Source organism: Doryrhamphus excisus, linkage group LG6 (genome assembly GCF_037039965.1).
Source record: "Doryrhamphus excisus strain RoL-2023G ecotype Guam linkage group LG6, RoL_Dexc_Guam_v1.1, whole genome shotgun sequence".
NCBI classification, from domain to species: Eukaryota; Metazoa; Chordata; class Actinopteri; order Syngnathiformes; family Syngnathidae; genus Doryrhamphus; species Doryrhamphus excisus.
The window spans coordinates 3,136,983-3,152,727 of NC_136362.1; positions in this window are offsets into that span (position 1 = coordinate 3,136,983).

Genomic DNA, 15,745 nt, shown 5'->3' on the forward strand with positions numbered 1-15,745 from the left:
AAAGCAACCATGATTGAAATAACACGCCGGCTCCTCTATCAAGTTAATGCCAAAGTAATTTAAGTCATTTAGTCGTACGTGTTATTTGGCTGGAGCCGCCCCCACCCCCGGTCCCCGCTTGGGAAACATTGTGATTTAGTGGGGCGACCCGGACTCAAAAATGAACGATGGTTCCTAGCGCTTCCTTGCAAATAAACGCTACATATTCATATTTGTTTTATACCGCTTTTCCTCAAGAGGGTCATGGGGGGTGGGGGTGGGGGGGGTGCTGGAGCTTATCCCAGCTGTTTTCAGGCAAGAGGCAGGGGTACACACCGGGCTGCCCCCCACGCCACAAAAACAAAACATATTCATCTGGAAGCTAGAAAACGGACACGGCACGGTGCAAAGTTGCCGGATGTTCATTTGGAATTCATGTTTTTGGAATGTGGGAGGGAACCGGAGTACCCGGAGAAAAGCCACACATGCACGGGAAGAACATGTAAACTCCACACAGAGATGGCCGAGGGTGGAATTGAACCCTGGTCTCCGAGCTGTGAGGTCTGCGCGCTAAACACTCGACCGCCGTGCAGCTTGTAAATATAAACAATAACAAAATAATAACAAAACTAATTAAAGTTGCAATTTTGGGGAAATTAAATTGTGGAATAAAATCCAAATATTACGGGAATAAATTTGACAAATTATTTAAATAGAAATTTGAAAAAGTAAAAACAAAAAAAGGGAAAAAAAGTAAAATTTAATTAAAGTTGCAATTTTGGAGAAATTAAATTGTGGAATAAAATCCAAATATTACAGGAATAAATTTGACAAATTATTTACATAAAAATTTGGAAAAGTAAAAACAACAAAAAAAGGGAAAAAAGAGTAAAAAACTAATTAAAGTTGCAATTTTGGAGAAATTAAATTGTGGAATAAAATCTAAATATTACGGGAATAAATTTGACAAATTATTTGAATAGAAATTTGGAAAAGTAAAAACAACAAAAAAAGGGAAAAAAGAGGAAAACCTAAAGTTGCAATTTTGGGGAAATTAAGTTGTGGAATAAAATTCAAATATTACAGGAATAAATTTGACAAATTATTTAAATAGAAATTTGAAAAAGTAAAAACAACAAAAAAGGGAAAAAAAGTAAAACTAATTAAAGTTGCAATTTTGGGGGAATTAAGTTGTGGAATAAAATCCAAATATTACAGGAATAAATTTGACAAATAATTTAAATAGAAATTTGGAAAAGTAAAAACAACAAAAAAGGGAAAAAAAGTAAAAACTAATTAAAGTTGCAATTTTGGGGAAATTAAGTTGTGGAATAAAATCTAAATATTACGGGAATAAATTTGACAAATTATTTGCGCACTAACCACTTGACCACCGTGCCGCCCCCCACGCCACATATACATAACATATTCATCTGGGAGCTAAAAAAACGGACACGGCGCGGTGCATGCGGCTTCCCAATGCAAAGTTGCCGGATGTTCATTTGGAATTCAACACACAACCCCGCAAGGATGAATATTTTGGTTCGTTGTCTCCACCGTGAGCCATGTTTAATTCCGTGTAATTAGAGTAAGTCTGAGTGAAAGCGATGCTGAGGTGGCGTCCCGAACATCACCTTATTACGGAGGGGCGAGGTTCAACCCCCGTGCCCGATTGTTGTACAACACGTGATCTCCTGCAGCTCGGGACGGGTTAATGAGGCTACATTTGGGCGATGCATCTCATTAGCGTAGCCGCAGGGAAGGTTACTAAACAACAACGCTAGCATCCACCTGCGCTTGACAAATGCATGCTTTAATTTTGGCGAGAAACGACCCAAAAAAACAGCAGATCAGCACATTGTTCCGCTACAACAGGTGTCCAAAGTGCGGCCCGTGGGCCGTCATACCATCAGATGTCTTTTACTGGCCCTCTGCAAAGCCAAAAAACAGACAAATTTCAAAAAATCAGTACCCATTTTTCAAGCTTGAAAACAAAAAATTGCACGCTCACGAGAAAATCATCATTTTATAAGAATAACGTAATATTTTGAGGAAAATAAAAATTTTAGCAACATAAATTTAAATACTAAATTCACTTGTAAAAACACAAAACACTTTAATTGTTAAAAAAATTAAGTTGCATGAATAAAGTCTGAATATTGTAGTACAAAATAAAAAACATTTACAAAAAGAAATGGAACTGAATTAAATAATGTGATAATAAAGTTAAACCATTAGCAAAATATTATTTACATTTACTAAAAATTATTGTAAAAAAAACAGTTGTATTCTCATGAGAATAAAGTTGCAGTTTAAAAATATAAGTAATAAATAAATATAACATTATGTACATATTATATTTATAATATAAAAAATAATGGTTTGAGGTTATAATATTATGTAAATGATATTATAATATTATATAATATAGTAATATTAATATATTATTCATAATATAAAATATAATAATAAATCAATATAAAACTCTATACCAAGAAAATAAAAAACCTCTGCATTCATTTAGAAAAAAATGAAGTCAAAATACAAGGACTAGAAAGTAATAATTTTATCAGAATAAATTAATATTGTGAAAAAAAATGTCACAATTTTTGTTGAAAAAAAAATTGTCAATTTTTTTGAAAAAAAAATTTTCACAATTTTTTTGAAAAAAATGTTTATACAATAATTTTTTTTAATATTGAAAATAAAATTGAAAATAAAAAATTCTGCATTCATTTGGACAAAAATGAAGTCAGACTACAAGGACTAAAAAGTCATAATTTTATCAGAGTAAATTAATATTGTGGAAAAAAAATTCACAAAATTTTTTTGAAAAAAAAATTTTTCACAATATTTTTTTTGAAAAAAAAATGAAAATTGAAAATAAAAAAATATGCATTCATTTGGACAAAAATTAAGTCAGAATACAAGGAATAGAGAGTCATAATTTTATCAGAAATTTTTTTTCCACAATATTATTTTTTTTTTTATTATTTTGGGGGGGAAAATTGTGATGGTGAAAAAGTGATTTATATTATAGGAATAAACTAAAATCTTACAAAATAATTTGAGAAAATAGTTTTTTAGTGTCAGGTAAATTATCAATATTATTTTTAAAATTTGTGTCACAAAGTGAGACATGTTAATACAAAATAAAAATTTTTTTTGCCACTTTACAAAATGAAAAAATTCAGGCCTCCGCATGCTCTGAAAAAGCCGTTGTTCAAAGCCAAAGGTGACGCGGCACCCAAGCGCGGGTCGGACCCGTTGTTAGAGTCTGATGCCGTATGATTTACAAGCCATTAGAAGGGATGAGGTAGTGTTGATCCCTCAGACGGCGCATCTTCAGCTGATGGATGATTGAGCTCGGGACGGGCTCGGGAGTGACGAAGGGAGGTCAAGAGACGACGTGTGTTCATTTATGCGGCTAAAAGCGCCGTGTGGCACACTTGTCTGTGCCCGCATGCGGAGCGTGGCATTAGTCAGAGTGTGTAAAGCCCTAGCGGTCAGACGCCGAGATGGGCTGAGGGAGATGAATGGGAGGCAGGTTCACTTTATTACTGTCACTCCTCGGCCGCTCCAACCTCCCCACTATACCACCCGTCCATTAATCACATGTTACAGCCTCCTATCCCTCCCTCTTTTCCATGTCTGGATCTCCTCCCTCCATCTTCCTCTCCGCCGTCACCGCATCTTTACAAACTCTCACTTTCTCTTCCCGTCACGCGCTTCCTGTTTTCATAGCTAATCTCCTGTCTCCGTTTTCCATCTTCCTTATGGTACCCACGCTTTTCTTTTAGCTGGAATTCCCGGTCATGGTGGGCTTAAGTCAAAATGTAAGGACGTTTTGTCGGTCAGTTCATGCTAACACGTAGCATTAGCATCATGTTATACGTGACAAAAGATGAGAAACAAAAAAATCAAGTGGTATACACCCCAAAAATGTCAAAATGTAAGTACATTTGTCGGTCCGTTCATGCTAACATGTAGCATTAGCTTCATGTTAGCGTGACAAAAAACGAGAAACAAAAAAATCAAGTGGTATACACCCCAAAAATGTCAAAATGTAAGTACATTTGTCGGTCCGTTCATGCTAACATGTAGCATTAGCTTCATGTTAGCATGACAAAACACAAGAAACAAAAAAGTCAAGTGGCATGACAAAAGACGAGAAAGAAAGTGGTAGACCCCAAAAATGTCAAAATGTAAGGATGTTATGTCGGTCAGTTCATGCTAACATGTAGCATTAGCATCATGTTATACGTGACAAAAGACGAGAAAGAAAAAAGTCAAGTGGTATACACCCAAAAAATGTCAAAATGTAAGTACATTTGTCGGTCCGTTCATGCTAACATGTAGCATTAGCTTCATGTTAGCATGACAAAAGACGAGAAACAAAAAAGTCAAGTGGCATGACAAAAGACGAGAAAGAAAGTGGTAGACCCCAAAAATGTCAAAATGTAAGGACGTTTTGTCGGTCAGTTCATGCTAACATGTAGCATTAGCTTCATGTTAGCATGACAAAAGATGAGAAAGAAAAAAGTCAAGTGGTATACACCCCAAAAATGTCAAAATGTAAGTACATTTGTCGGTCCGTTCATGCTAACATGTAGCATTAGCTTCATGTTAGCATGACAAAAGACGAGAAACAAAAAAATCAAGTGGTAGACACCCCAAAAATATCAAAATGTAAGGATGTTTTGTCAGTTAGTTCATGCTAACATGTAGCATTAGCATCATGTTATACGTGACAAAAGACGAGAAACAAAAATGTCCAAATGGAAGTACATTTGTCGGTCAGTTCATGCTAACATGTAGCATTAGCTTCATGTTAGCATGACAAAAGACGAGAAAGAAAAAAGTCAAGTGGTATACACCCCAAAAATGTCAAAATGTAAGTACATTTGTCGGTCCCTTCATGCTAACATGTAGCATTAGCTTCATGTTAGCATGACAAAAGACGAGAAACAAAAAAGTCAAGTGGCATGACAAAAGACGAGAAAGAAAGTGGTAGACCCCAAAAATGTCAAAATGTAAGGACGTTATGTCGGTCAGTTCATGCTAACATGTAGCATTAGCTTCATGTTAGCATGACAAAAGACGAGAAAGAAAAAAGTCAAGTGGTAGACACCCCAAAAATGTCAAAATGTAAGGACGTTTTGTCAGTTAGTTCATGCTAACATGTAGCATTAGCTTCATGTTAGCATGACAAAAGACAAGAAAGAAAAAAGTTAAGTGGTAGACCCCAAAAATGTCAAAATGTAAGGACGTTTTGTCAGTTAGTTCATGCTAACATGTAGCATTAGCTTCATGTTAGCATGACAACAGACGAGAAACAAAAAAATCAAGTGGTAGACACCCCAAAAATATCAAAATGTATGGATGTTTTGTCAGTTAGTTCATGCTAACATGTAGCATTAGCTTCATGTTAGCATGACAAAAGACAAGAAAGAAAAAAGTCAAGTGGTAGACACCCCAAAAATGTCAAAATGTAAGTACATTTGTCGGTCCGTTCATGCTAACATGTAGCATTAGCTTCATGTTAGCATGACAAAAGACGAGAAAACTTTACAAGCATAATGTTGTAATATGAAGAGTAACATTTAATAACAATGTTCAAATATATTTAAAAAATAAATATTACAAGAAATAAAATAAATTTCTCACCACAAGTTGTAATTTTTGCAAAATTATTTTATTATTTTGGATAAAGCAAACATAATTTAAAATTTTTTTAAGTTTTAATACTATGACTCATAAAACAAAATAGTTAATTTTTTTTAATTTTGAGGAGAAAGTTTAAATATTTTGAAATTAAACAGTAAAGTTTGAAAAATCAGAGTAAAGCTAAAAAAAAAAAGTAAAATTTGAAAACTTTCCAAGCATAATGTTCTAATATTAAGAGTAACATTTAGAAATATATTTAAAAAAATAAATATTACAAAAAATAAAATGAATTTCTCACCACAAGCTGTAATTTTTGCAAAATTATTTTATTATTTTATTATTTTGTATAAAGTCAAAATATGAGAATAAAGTCATAACTACTACTAAAATAACTACTATTTTTAGTGCAGCCACTATTTGAGTACTCTACTAGAGTACCTAGTACTAAACCCCGCTTCATATGAAGTACTTTGAGACATAAACAGCAACAAAGTACATGACGCAATATCGCAGCGAATGAGAGCGTTTTGCTGGCCCATAAACATGCAGACTTTAGTTGAGGAACAGCAATTGCGCCTGCAGCGACGCCACCGGCTCTCCCCGCGTCCCAGCAGCCGTCACCCCCGTTCTGCGGCTCCCGGGGGCCACACATCACATGCTCATGCTGTGTTTTGCTTTTGGTACATTCTGAGAGATATATATTTATATACAGGGAGATCTCCTGGGTGCTTGGATGAGCTGCGTGCAACATAGATACCAAGGAGAGAGGAAGGGCGGGAGGGAGGTAGGAGAAGCCCCCCGTGGGCCCCGGTTCCTATCGGCTAATGGGTCGGCAGGGAATTTGGGGAAGGAGGGTGGAGGTGGACAGAGACGGATGGCTCCTGACAAACTCGCAGTGACAGCCAGTGAATACAGGGCAGCGTAGCAGAAAGGTCAGAGCAAGGGATGGATAAAGGACCGCTTGACTTTCAAAGTTCCGCCTTGCGTGGTGCCAACACGCGTGTGCTGTGGGAATGTTTACTGCTTGTCACTTTAAAAAAAAAAAAAAAAAAAAAAAAAAAAAAAAAAAAATTTCGGCTTCTCATCAATCACCAAAACCCTTCAATGGCTTCTATGTGTGGATTAGAACTGTTTAAACCAGGGGTCTCAAACATGCGGCACATGAGCCAAATGTGGCCCGCAGGACACTACTTTGAGGCCCCCGCCTTCATATGAAAGTTTAATGTTAGTGCGGCCCGCGCAAATTTGATATGGATGCTGTATGGCAGGGGTCTCAAACACGCGGCCCGCGGACCAAATGTGGCCCGCAGGAGACTACTTTGAGGCCCCCGCCTTGATATGAAAGTTTAATGTTAGTGCGGCCCGCGCAAGTTTGATATGGATGCTGTATGGCAGGGGTCTCAAACACGCGGTCCGCCGGCCAAATGTGGCCCGCAGTACACTAATTTGAGGCCCCCGCCTTGATATGAAAGTTTAATGTTAGTGCGGCCCGCGCAAGTTTGATATGGACGCTGTATGGCAGGGGTCTCAAACACGCGGCCCGCGGGCCAAATGTGGCCCGCAGGACACTACTTTGAGGCCCCCGCCTTGACAGGAAAATTTAATGTTAGTGCGGCCCGCACAAGTTTGATATGGACGCTGTATGGCAAGGGTCTCAAACACGCGGCCCGTGGGCCAAATGTGGTCCGCAGTACACTAGTTTGAGGCCACCGCCTTGATATGAAAATTTAATGTTAGTGCGGCCCGCGCAAGTTTGATATGGATGCTGTATGGCAGGGGTCTCAAATACGTGGCCCGCGGGCAAAATGTGGCGCGCAAGACACTAGTTTGAGGCCCCCGCCTTGATATAAAAGGCCCGCGCAAGTTTGATACGGATGCTGTATGGTATCATGTACCCGGAAAAAATTCTTACGTTTGATTAATGTTCATGTTAAAGGTTAAATAACTGTTAATAGTTATCCTCCCTATCCGTGTGGAAGTGGTACGTTTTTGGCTATTTAAGTTCAAAGGAAATAACTTGAAGGCTACCGTTTAGGTCACTGAGTTTGAGACCCCTGGTTTAAACGTTCCAATACGTGTGATGTGTAGCGTCCACAGCGTCGTCCTTAAGTCTCCACTAAGCTGTGCACCTTCAGAAGAAGAATCAAAGTCTCTCTAAATGAACTCATCACCCCAGAGGCTGGCTTGCTGTGTTTGTTTGTGTGTAGCTGATGTGTTTATTGACTCCGGCGGAGGAGTGGATAAGAGGAGCGCCTCAGACTGAAGAACACTGATCCAGTCAGATGTCACAGGCCCTCAGAACCGCCTCTAATGGGGCCCCGGGGACGTTATCTCTATCTCACCTTCTATCTCCCGTCTGTGGTTGCATCACTCGCTCTGTGCCGCCCATGAGCCCCCCCCTTGGCTTGTGTTCCCCGCTCCGGTGTGTGTGTATGATGGTACATCTGATTGGCCCCCGTATGCTTGGAGGGTCACGTTCATTCGAGGGTCCCGTTCTGGAATCTATTGGGGGTTTATCCGCAGACTTGGAAAAAAGGCTGGGAGGATGCTTTCTTCCTGTTCAAGTCCGAGTTGCAAATTTGGAGTTTTGGCTAAATTCATAAGGTCAGATAATGATGGCGGCTGTTGCCATGACGACTATTCAGTTATGATGATGGCTGCGATTGGATGACTTACTGTATTTTCTGGAGTATAAGTCGCACAAGGCCAAAAATGCATAATTAGGTAGAAAAAAAATGTATATAAGTCACTCTGGAATACAAGTTGTACAAGGCCAAAAATGCATAATTAGGTAGAAAAAAAACATACATAAGTTGCTCTGGAGTATAAGTCACACAAGGCCAAAAATGCTTAATTAGGTAGGGAAAAACATACATAAGTCGCACAAAACCAAAAATGCATAATTAGGTAGAAAAAAACATACATAAGTCACTCCGGAGTATAAGTCGCACAAGGCCAAAAATGCATAATTAGGTAGAAAAAAACGTATATAAGTCACTCCGGCGTATAAGTCGCTCAAAGCCAAAAATGCATAATTAGGTAGAAAAATCGTATATAAGTCACTCCGGAGTATAAGTCGCACAAGGCCAAAAATGCATAATTAGGTAGAAAAAAAATGTATATAAGTCACTCCGGAGTATAAGTCGCACAAGGCCAAAAATGCATAATTAGGTAGAAAAAAACATACATAAGTCGCTCTGGAGTATAAGTCGCACAAGGCCAAAAATGCATAATTAGGTAGAAAAAAAACGTATATAAGTCACTCCGGAGTATAAGTCGCACAAGGCCAAAAATGCATAATTAGGTAGAAAAAAAACATACATAAGTCGATTCGGAGTATAAGTCACACAAGGCCAAAAATGCATAATTAGGTAGAAAAAAAACGTATATAAGTCACTCCGGAGTATAAGTCGCACAAGGCCAAAAATGCATAATTAGGTAGAAAAAAACATACATAAGTTGCTCTGGAGTATAAGGCGCACAAGGCCAAAAATGCATAATTAGGTCGAAAAAAACGTATATAAGTCACTCCAGAGTATAAGTCGCACAAGGCCAAAAATGCATAATTAGGTAGAAAAAAACATACATAAGTCGCTCAGGAACTGTCTAGCGAGAGTAATGACAAAGACGGAACTTGTGTGACCGGTGACTGATTCCATGTGAGCGCGTATCCATATTTGATTAGCCTACTTAGCGCCATCCTCATCATGTGACATCAGCGAGGACGCGGCACGTCAGCGGCCCGAACAAACAGGAAGGGACAGTTCTCTGCAGGACACCCCTTCCTCCCACCGCTCCGCCATGGCCATACTTCAGCCATGTGTCCATCAACGCCGTCGGGAGGCGTCCATTTCATGTCCTGCGTCCCCCGTCTGAGGCACCCCTGTCTCTTCGGCAAACGGGGTGACCTTTTCCCCACGTCACATGTCGCGGTCGGTTACGTCAGGACGGCGGCTAAGTGTCAAAATGCGGCGGTGTTTGTGTCTGTACGCTCCCTTAATGGTTTTACCCAAAGAGCACTGCTTTGGAGTGAAACGGCATCTGATAGGAGATGACGGGGGCGACACCGACGGGGCGGCCGACAAGGTGGTTCTCGTGTCGCCCGGACGCCATTCCTATTAGGAAGGGATTACTTGGAGTTCAAGATGCATCAAAATCCTCCATTTTGTGTGTGTGTTTGTCGAGATAGCTATCATAAGGTGTCGGCGCTACAATGGAGCACATGCTGACCTTGTACCCCCCCACGCCCCCAACCCCCCAACCCCAGGAGCTTTAATTTACTGGCACTGTCTTGTCTTGTAAACCCTTTTATTCTCCTTCATGACTTTTTTTACAGCGGACAAAGAACACTTGCGCTCGCACCATCGCCTTATCACGTTGGAGTGGACTATGACACCAAAGCATGTGGGGCGCACCCCCCGCCCCCTCCCCTTGGGGTGCATGATTACCCCCCCATCGCCAGTCCAAGCAACCCTTTTGACTCGGACACACACGCCAAATTTCCCTCGACATTAAACACACCAGGGCATTGTCCACGAACAGTAAAAGCTGATCTTTAGAGGTGTGCCAACTGCGGCCCGGGGACCATTTGCGGCCTGCGGCTAATTTCTTGACGGACCGTAGCACATTGTAAAATTATTACTCGAAAACAACAAAAAAAAAAATTATAAAATTGCAGTGAATTTTTAAGCACATGGTCAAAATATTCTGAGAGTAGAAGGTTTTTAAAAATAAATTTTTAACCCTAACTTTAACCCTAAAAAAAAAAAAAAATTTAATTTAAATTTTTGTTGCAATATTAAGAGAATCAAACAAAACAAAATAGTTGAACTTTTTGGAAGATTAGGTTTTTATGTTATGAGAATAAAGCAAAAAATAATTTTTTTTTTTTTTAATAGTTACGAAAATATTTAAAATTTTTTAAAGTTTAAATATTTTGAAATTAAACAGCAAAATTTTAAAAATCCCCAATTTTATCAGAGTAAAGTAAAAAAAATTATAGAAAATGCGTAAAATTTGAAACATTTACAAGCATAATGTTGTAATATGAAGAGTAACATTTAGTAACAAAGTTCAAATATATTTAAAAAATAAATATTACTAGAAAAAAATGAATTTCTCACAAGTTGTAATTTTTGCAAAATTATTTTGTGGATAAAGTCAAAATATTACGGGAATAAAGTCATAACGACAAAACAACTTTCAAGAAAAAAGTTGGAAATATATACATTTAAAAAATATTTTTGAGAATAAAGCAAAAATAAATAAAATAAAAATAATTGTTAAAATTTGTGAAAGTTTGAGGAGAAAGTTTGAATATTTTGAAATGAAACAACTTTCAAGAAAAAAGTTGGAAATTATACAAATTAAAAAAAACAGCAAACATGAAAAAACAGCTGTATTTTTTTTTCTGAATAAAGTCAAAATATTAAGACAATTTTTTTTTGGATTCTAACAAGGAAAAGTCTCAGAAGACCCAGAAATATTTTTTGAAAAGTTACAATATTTGAAGACACAAATCAAAGTCAAGTTATATTTTTTGGAATATTAAGTTGCAGAAGTTATAATACGGAAATAATCTACAAATATTTTTTAAAATTCCAAAATTTCAGAAAAAAGTTGGAAAGTTTGAAATTTAAAAAACAGCAAAAATGGTGGAAAATATTGGAAAATTGTATTAATGGTATTAATGGATTTTTTTTAACGTATATCACAAAATGATATTTTTTGATGATAGAAGTGGTTTGCTTTAAAAAGTATCCCTTTACTCTCTGCGTTATGGATTACAATAAAGTCATAACTACAAAAAAACAGCAAACATGAAAAAAAACATCTGTAATTTTTTTCCCGAATAAAGTCAAAATATCAAGACAAAAATTTTTTTGGATTCTAACAAGGAAAAGTCTCAATATTAAGAGGAAAAAAATGTCCCTGAAGACCCAGAAATATTTTTTGAAAAGTTACAATATTTGAAGACACAAATCAAAGTCAAGTTATATTTTTTGGAATATTAAGTTGCAGATGTTATAATACGGAAATAATCTACAAATATTTAAAAAAAATTCCAAAATTTGAGAAAAAAGTTGGAAAGTTTGAAATTTAAAAAAACAGCAAAAATGGTGGAAAATATTGGAAAATTGTAAAAAAATTTTTACAACGTGGCTCTCACTGTATCAGACATCTAGTGAGTCAGTCTCCAGTCGTTTTTTCGTGAAAAGACGACGATATTGACGGCATTCCACCTTAAAATGGCGCCTTTATCAGCTCTCTGCGTTATGGATTACAATAAAGTCATAACTACAAAAAAACAGCAAACATTAAAAAAAATTATCTGTAATTTTTTTCCCGAATAAAGTCAAAATATCAAGACAAAAATTTTTTGAGATTCTAACAAGGAAAAGTCTCAACATTAAGAGGAAAAAAATGTCCCTGAAGACCCAGAAATATTTTTTGAAAAGTTACAATATTTGAAGACACAAATCAAAGTCATGTTATATTTTTTGGAATATTAGTTTGCAGAAATTATAATACGGAAATAATCTACAAATATTTTAAAAAATTCCAAAATTTCAGAAAAAAGTTGGAAAGTTTGAAATTTAAAAAACAGCAAAAATGGTGGAAAATATTGGAAAATTGTATTAATGGTATTAATGGATTTTTTTAACGTATATCACAAAATGATATTTTTTGATGATAGAAGTGGTTTGCTTTAAAAACTATCCCTTTACTCTCTGCGTTATGGATTACAATAAAGTCATAACTACAAAAAAACAGCAAGCATAAAAAAAACATCTGTAATTTTTTTCCCGAATAAAGTCAAAATATCAAGACAAAAATTTTTTGGATTCTAACAAGGAAAAGTCTCAACATTAAGAGGAAAAAAATGTCCCTGAAGACCCAGAAATATTTTTTGAAAAGTTACAATATTTGAAGACACAAATCAAAGTCATGTTATATTTTTTGGAATATTAGTTTGCAGAAATTATAATACGGAAATAATCTACAAATATTTTTAAAAATTCCCAAATTTCAGAAAAAAGTTGGAAAGTTTGAAATTTAAAAAACAGCAAAAATGGTGGAAAATATTGGAAAATTGTATTAATGGTATTAATGGGGTTTTTTTAACGTATATCACAAAATGATATTTTTTGATGATAGAAGTGGTTTGCTTTAAAAACTATCCCTTTACTCTCTGCGTTATGGATTACAATAAAGTCATAACTACAAAAAAACAGCAAACATGAAAAAAAACATCTGTAATTTTTTTCCCAAATAAAGTCAAAATATCAAGACAAAAAAGTTTTTGGATTCTAACAAGGAAAAGTCTCAATATTAAGAGGAAAAAAATGTCCCTGAAGACCCAGAAATATTTTTTGAAAAGTTACAATATTTGAAGACACAAATCAAAGTCATGTTATATTTTTTGGAATATTAGTTTGCAGAAATTATAATACGGAAATAATCTACAAATATTTTTAAAAATTCCAAAATTTGAGAAAAAAGTTGGAAAGTTTGAAATTTAAAAAACAGCAAAAATGGTAACTACAAAAAAACAGCAAACATGAAAAGAAAATCTGTAATTTTTTTCCCGAATAAAGTCAAAATATCAAGACAAAAATTTTTTGGATTCTAACAAGGAAAAGTCTCAATATTAAGTCTCAGACATCTAGTGAGTCAGTCTCCAGTTGTTTTTTCGTGAAAAGGCGCCGATATTGACGGCATTCCACCTTAAAAATGGCGCCTTTATCAGCTCTCTGCGTTATGGATTACAATAAAGTCATAACTACAAAAAAACAGCAAACATGAAAAAAAACATCTGTAATTTTTTCCCCGAATAAAGTCAAAATATCAAGACAAAAATTTTTTTGGATTCTAATAAGGAAAAGTCTCAACATTAAGAGGAAAAAATGTCCCTGAAGACCCAGAAATATTTTTTGAAAAGTTACAATATTTGAAGACACAAATCAAAGTCATGTTATATTTTTTGGAATATTAGTTTGCAGAAATTATAATACGGAAATAATCTACAAATATTTTAAAAAATTCCAAAATTTCAGAAAAAAAGTTGGAAAGTTTGAAATTTAAAAAACAGCAAAAATGGTGGAAAATATTGGAAAATTGTATTAATGGTATTAATGGATTTTTTTAACGTATATCACAAAATGATATTTTTTGATGATAGAAGTGGTTTGCTTTAAAAAGTATCCCTTTACTCTCTGCGTTATGGATTACAATAAGTCCTAACTACAAAAAAACAGCAAACATGAAAAAAAACATCTGTAATTTTTTTCCCGAATAAAGTCAAAATATCAAGACAAAAATTTTTTGGATTCTAACAAGGAAAAGTCTCAATATTAAGAGGAAAAAAATGTCCCTGAAGACCCAGAAATATTTTTTGAAAAGTTACAATATTTGAAGACACAAATCAAAGTCATGTTATATTTTTTGGAATATTAGTTTGCAGAAATTATAATACGGAAATAATCTACAAATATTTTTAAAAATTCCAAAATTTGAGAAAAAAGTTGGAAAGTTTGAAATTTAAAAAAGAGCAAAAATGGTAACTACAAAAAAACAGCAAACATGAAAAAAAACATCTGTAATTTTTTTCCCGAATAAAGTCAAAATATCAAGACAAAAATTTTTTGGATTCTAACAAGGAAAAGTCTCAATATTAAGTCTCAGACATCTAGTGAGTCAGTCTCCAGTTGTTTTTTCGTGAAAAGGCGCCGATATTGACGGCATTCCACCTTAAAATGGCGCCTTTATCAGCTCTCTGCGTTATGGATTACAATAAAGTCCTAACTACAAAAAAACAGCAAACATGAAAAAAAACATCTGTAATTTTTTCCCCGAATAAAGTCAAAATATCAAGAAAAATTTTTTTTTGGATTCTAACAAGGAAAAGTCTCAACATTAAGAGGAAAAAAATGTCCCTGAAGACCCAGAAATATTTTTTGAAAAGTTACAATATTTGAAGACACAAATCAAAGTCATGTTATATTTTTTGGAATATTAGTTTGCAGAAATTATAATACGGAAATAATCTACAAATATTTTTAAAAATTCCAAAATTTCAGAAAAAAGTTGGAAAGTTTGAAATTTAAAAAACAGCAAAAATGGTGGAAAATATTGGAAAATTGTATTAATGGTATTATTGGATTTTTTTAACGTATATCACAAAATGATATTTTTTGATGATAGAAGTGGTTTGCTTTAAAAAGTATCCCTTTACTCTCTGCGTTATGGATTACAATAAAGTCATAACTACAAAAAAACAGCAAACATGAAAAAAACATCTGTAATTTTTTTCCCGAATAAAGTCAAAATATCAAGACAAAATTTTTTTTGGATTCTAACAAGGAAAAGTCTCAATATTAAGAGGAAAAAAATGTCCCTGAAGACCCAGAAATATTTTTTGAAAAGTTACAATATTTGAAGACACAAATCAAAGTCATGTTATATTTTTTGGAATATTAGTTTGCAGAAATTATAATACGGAAATAATCTACAAATATTTTTAAAAATTCCAAAATTTGAGAAAAAAGTTGGAAAGTTTGAAATTTAAAAAACAGCAAAAATGGTAACTACAAAAAAACAGCAAACATGAAAAAAAAACATCTGTAATTTTTTTCCCGAATAAAGTCAAAATATCAAGACAAAAATTTTTTGGATTCTAACAAGGAAAAGTCTCAACATTAAGAGGAAAAAAATGTCCCTGAAGACCCAGAAATATTTTTTGAAAAGTTACAATATTTGAAGACACAAATCAAAGTCATGTTATATTTTTTGGAATATTAGTTTGCAGAAATTATAATACGGAAATAATCTACAAATATTTTAAAAAATTCCAAAATTTCAGAAAAAAATTGGAAAGTTTGAAATTTAAAAAACAGCAAAAATGGTAACTACAAAAAAACAGCAAACATGAAAAAAAACATCTGTAATTTTTTTCCCGAATAAAGTCAAAATATCAAGACAAACATTTTTTTGGATTCTAACAAGGAAAAGTCTCAATATTAAGTCTCAGACATCTAGTGAGTCAGTCTCCAGTTGTTTTTTCGTGAAAAGGCGCCGATATTGACGGCATTCCACCTTA